Here is a 6,035-nt window from a genome sequence, read left to right on the forward strand (position 1 = left end):
AAAATCTTTCTTCTTTAGTAATTTATTTCTTAGTTCTGTAGAAATGGTTGTATTCAATGTTCTCTATCATTTAATAATATACTTGTGGACTAAAAGATATAAGTGCTGTATAAAATCAGCTATGTTAAATGACCATATCTGTCTTTACTGCGTTTGTCATCAGCCTGAGTAGAAAGGCCTTTCAAATTGTTTTTTAAGAAAGCATTTGAATGCATTTTGTTTGGTATTGTGTTTTTTGGTTTTTGTTGTGAGACAGTGTCCCGCTCTTTCACCCAGGCTGGAGTGCAGTGGTGCCATCTTGGCTCACTGCAGCCTTGACCTCTTGGACTCAAGTGATCCTTCCACCTCAGCCTCCCCAGTAACTGGGACTATAGGCACTGGCCACCACACATGGCTAATTTTTGCATATATTGTAGATACAGGGTTTCACCATGTTGCCCAGGCTGGTCTTGAACTCCTGGACTCGAGGATTCTGCCCACCTCAGCCTCCCAAAGTGCTGGGATTGCAGGTGTGATTACTGGTGCCCAGCCTTTGGTATTGTATTTATTCAATAAAATATTTAATTGGTGCTAAAAAAAAAAAGAAAATTGAATTTGTTTCCTTAAATATTCTTAGGTTAAGATGTTAGTTTTCATAAAACATTGAGAAGCCTCTGCCAATTTCAATAAAGACCTGACATGGAAAAAATTTATATGTATACACACACACACACGTAATTCCTACACAATTTATATTTTTGTTGCTGTGTTGAGTGGGATGATTCACCTTTGCAGTTTCTAGCTGAATAATGCTGATATAGGAAAGCTATTGATTTTTGTAAACATGTTTTGTAACTGGTACATATCTCTTTTTTGTTTTAACAAGTTAAAGAAGCCTGGGCAACATGGCGAGATCCCACCTATATAGGAAATTTAAAAAATTAGCCAGGCATGGTGGCATAGAGTGACGTCTCAGCTACTTGGGAGGCTAAGTGGGAGGATTGATTGGATCCGGAAGTTTGAGGTTGTACTGAGCTGTGATTGCACCACTGCACTCTAGCTTGGGTAATAGAGCAAGACTCTGTCTCAAAAAACAACAAAAAAACAACAAATAAGTTAAAGAAAGTAACAGCCCTGTAATCCCAGCACTTTGGGAGCCCGAGGCGGGCGGATCATGAGGTCAGGAGATTGAGACCATCATGGTTAACATGGTGAAACCCCGTCTCTATTAAAAACACAAAAAATTAGCCGGGCGTGGTGGCGGGCGCCTGTAGTCCCAGCTACTCAGGAGGCTGAGGCAGGAGAATGGCGTGAACCCGGGAGGCGGAGCTTGCAGTGAGCCGAGCTCTGGCAGCTGCACTGGGGACAGAGTGAGACTCCATCTCAAAAAAAAAGAGAAAGTACCAGCTCAGCAACCACTTAAGAATGCTGCTCTATAATAAATAACGTATGATTATACACACTTATACTAACATAAGCTTTTTAGTAAACTTTATTTGAATATCATTTGCCACATATTGATGTTTTTGTCAAGAACAGAACACGTATACAATTGTGGTACCATAGAATTACAATGGAGCTGAAAAACTCCTTTTTTTATTTTATAATTTTTAAATCTTATTTCATGTATTTTTTATTATTTTATTTCTTTCATCTAACAACAATAACTTAAGCAGAAAAATTCCTAATGCTTAGTGACATCTTGATGATCCTGACCCTGTGTAGGCCTAGGCTAATGTGTGTATTGTGTCTTAGTTTTTAACATAAAAGCTTAAAAAGTAAACAATAAAAATTTCTTAAAATAGAAAAAAGCATATAGAATACAGATATAAAGAAAAGTAATATTTTTGTACAGATATACAATGTATTGTGTTTTAAGCTAAGTGTTATAAAAGAGTCAAAAGTTTAAAAAATTTTTAAACGTTTATAAAGTTAAAAAGCTGGCTGGGTGCAGTGGCTCACTCCTGTAATCCCAGAACTTTGGGAGGCCGAGGCAGGCGGATCATTTGAGGTCAGGGGTTCAAGACGAACCTGGCCAACATGGAGAAATCCCGTCTCTACTAAAAATATAAAATATTAGCCGGGTGTGGTGGTGGGTGCCTGTAATCTTGGCTACTCTGGAGGCTGAGGCAGGAGGATTGCTTGAACCCGGAAGGTGGAGGTTGCAGTGAATCGAGATCCCGCCACTGTACTCCAGCCTGGGCGACAGAGTGAGACTCTGTCTCAAACAAACAGAAAAACCCCAAAAGTTAAAAAGTTACAGTAAGCTGACGTTAATTTATTACTGAAGAAAGAAAAATGTTTTTTATGAATGTAGTGTAGCCTAAGTATAGGGTGTTTGTGAAGTCTGCAGTAGAGTACAGTAATGTTCCAGGCCTTCACATTCCTTCAGAGCAACTTCCAATCTTGCGAGCTCCATTCATGGTAACTGCCCTATACAGGGTTATCATTTTTATCTTTTATACTGTATTTTTACTCTATCTTTTCCATGTTTAGATATGTCTAGATATACAAATACTTACCATTGTGTTCCAATTACCTACAGTATTCAGTACGGTCGCATGCTGTACAGGTTTATAGCTTAGGAGCAATGGGCCATATCATATAGCCCAGGTATCTACGAGGCTATACTATCTAGGTTTGTGTAAGTCCACTGTATGGTGTTCACACAATGACAAAACCTCCTAATGACACATTCCTCAGAACATATCATTAAGCGACATATGACTGCTTTTGTCATTAATCATATTTAACAATAAGAATTACTATCATCTAAGAAGATTCCACTATATGACAACACTGTATTTGACACATTACATATGCAGTCTCATTGAATCCTTGCCACAACACTCTGTACTAAGAATCGTCATATCCATTTTACAAATGAAAAACTGAGGCTCAGAGAAAATCAGTAACTTCTCTAAGATCATAAATTTCTACTCTGTTGCTTTGTATAGAACTTGTAAACATACACCACCTGTTCTCAAGTTTTAAAATTTTTACCAGGCATGGTGGCTCATGCCTATAATCCCAGTGCTTTGGGAAGCCAAGGCAGGAGGCTCACTTGAGGCCAGGAGTTTGAGGCCAGGCTGGGCAACAAAGCATTTGTCATTAATTATAGAGACCTCCTGGCTAGAAAGAAATTTTAAAAACTAGCTAGGCATGGTGGCACATGCCTGTGGTCCCAGCTACTCAGAAGGCTGAGGCGGGAGGACTACTAGAGCCCAGGAGTTCAAGGTTGTAGTGAGCTAAGATGGCACCACTGTACTCCAGCGTGGGTGACAGAGTGGGATCCTGTCTCTAAAAAAAAACCTAAATAAATGAAATTGTTAATTATAAAAGACTGTAATTAGACTTTGGTAGTCTAAGATGAAGAGAAGTGAAGAGGGCCCAACGTGGGTGAATTTCTGCAGCGCTGTGTTCTTAAAACCTGGGTTTAGCGTGCACATCTTCCTCTCTATAATTTCACTATAGTTTGAGACAAGGAGGTGCGATGTTGTCTGAAGGTGGCTTCTGAGTCCATGAGTCTATGAATGTCTTATCTGAGTCTCAAAAAGCTTTAATTTCTCAGTGTGTTGAGAAAAAAAACTCAAAAGAAAATTATACTGATCACTTCCCAGACTCAAAAGTATTAATATTTGCCTTTTCTGTCTCTTTTATTTTTGTCCAAGACAGAGTCTTGCTCTGTGCCCAGGCTGGAGGGCAGTGGCACAATCTTGGCTCACTGCAACTTCTTTTTTTTTTTTTTTTTTTTTTTTTTTATTATACTTTAGGGTTTTAGGGTACATGTGCACAATGTGCAGGTTTGTTACATATGTATCCATGTGCCACGTTGATTTCCTGCACCCATTAACTCCTCATTTAGCATTAGGTGTATCTCCTAATGCTGTCCCTCCCCCCTCCCCCCACCCCACAACAGTCCCCGGAGTGTGATGTTCCCCTTCCTGTGTCCATGAGTTCTCATTGTTCAATTGCCACCTATGAGAGAGAACATGCGGTGTTTGGTTTTTTGTCCTTGCGATAGTTTACTGAGAATGATGTTTTCCAGTTTCATCCATGTCCCTACAAAGGACACGAACTCATCATTTTTTATGGCTGCATAGTATTCCATGGTGTATATGTGCCACATTTTCTTAATCCAGTCTATCGTTGTTGGACATTTGGGTTGGTTCCAACTCTTTGCTATTGTGAATAGTGCCGCAATAAACATACGTGTGCATGTGTCTTTATAGCAGCATGATTTATAGTCCTTTGGGTATATACCCAGTAATGGGATGGCTGGGTCAAATAGTATTTCCAGTTCTAGATCCCTGAGGAATCGCCACACTGACTTCCACAATGGTTGAACTAGTTTACAGTCCCACCAACAGTGTAAAAGTGTTCCTATTTCTCCACATCCTCTCCAGCACCTGTTGTTTCCTGATTTTTTAATGATGGCCATTCTAACTGGTGTGAGATGGTATCTCACTGTGGTTTTGATTTGCATTTCTCTGATGGCCAGTGATGATGAGCATTTCTTCATGTGTTTTCTGGCTGCATAAATGTCTTCTTTTGAGAAGTGTTTGTTCATGTCCTCTGCCCACTTTTTGATGGGGTTGTTTGTTTTTTTCTTGTAAATTTGTTTGAGTTCATTGTAGATTCTGGATATTAGCCCTTTGTCAGATGAGTAGGTTGCAAAAATTTTCTCCCATTCTGTAGGTTGCCTGTTCATTCTGATGATAGTTTCTTTTGCTGTGCAGAAGCTCTTTAGTTTAATGAGATCCCATTTGTCGATTTTGGCTTTTGTTGCCATTGCTTTTGGTGTTTTAGACATGAAGTCCTTGCCCACGCCTATGTCCTGAATGGTATTGCCTAGGTTTTCTTGTAGGATTTTAATGGTTTTAGGTCTAACATATAAGTCTTTAATCCATCTTGAATTAATTTTTGTATAAGGTGTAAGGAAGGGATCCAGTTGCAGCTTTCTACATATGGCTAGCCAGTTTTCCCAGCACCATTTATTAAATAGGGAATCCTTTCCCCATTTCTTGTTTTTGTCAGGTTTGTCAAAGATCAGATAGTTGTAGCTATGCGGCATCATTTCTGAGGGCTCTGTTCTGTTCCATTGATCTATGTCTCTGTTGTGGTACCAGTATCATGCTGTTTTGGTTACTGTAGCCTTGTAGTATAGTTTAAAGTCAGGTAGCGTGATGCCTCCAGCTTTGTTCTTTTGGCTTAGGATTGACTTGGCGATGCGGGCTCTTTTTTGGTTCCATATGAACTTTAAAGTAGTTTTTTCCAATTCTGTGAAGAAAGTCATTGGTAGCTTGATGGGGATGGCATTGAATCTATAAATTACCTTGGGCAGTATGGCCATTTTCACGATATTGATTCTTCCAACCCATGAGCATGGAATGTTCTTCCATTTGTTTGTATCCTCTTTTATTTCATTGAGGAGTGGTTTGTAGTTCTCCTTGAAGAGGTCCTTCACATCCCTTGTAAGTTGGATTCCTAGGTATTTTATTCTCTTTGAAGCAATTGTGAATGGGAGTTCACTCATGATTTGGCTCTCTGTTTGTCTGTGATTGGTGTACAAGAATGCTTGTGATTTTTGTACATTAATTTTGTATCCTGAGACTTCGCTGAAGTTGCTAATCAGCTTAAGGAGATTTTGGGCTGAGACAATGGGGTTTTCTAGATATACAATCATGTCATCTGCAAACAGGGACAATTTGACTTCCTCTTTTCCTAATTGAATACCTTTTATTTCCTTCTCCTGCCTGATTGCTCTGGCCAGAACTTCCAGCACTATGTTGAATAGGAGCGGTGAGAGAGGGCATCCCTGTCTTGTGCCAGTTTTCAAAGGGAATGCTTCCAGTTTTTGCCCATTCAGTATGATATTGGCTGTGGGTTTGTCGTAGACAGCTCTTATTATTTTGAGATACGTCCCATCAATACCTAATTTATTGAGAGTTTTTAGCATGAAGGGTTGTTGAATTTTGTCAAAGGCCTTTTCTGCATCTATTGAGATAATCATGTGGTTTTTGTCTTTGGTTCTGTTTATATGCTGGATTACATTT

The sequence above is a fragment of the Nomascus leucogenys genome, chromosome 4 (genome assembly GCF_006542625.1).
Source record: "Nomascus leucogenys isolate Asia chromosome 4, Asia_NLE_v1, whole genome shotgun sequence".
NCBI lineage: Eukaryota > Metazoa > Chordata > Mammalia > Primates > Hylobatidae > Nomascus > Nomascus leucogenys.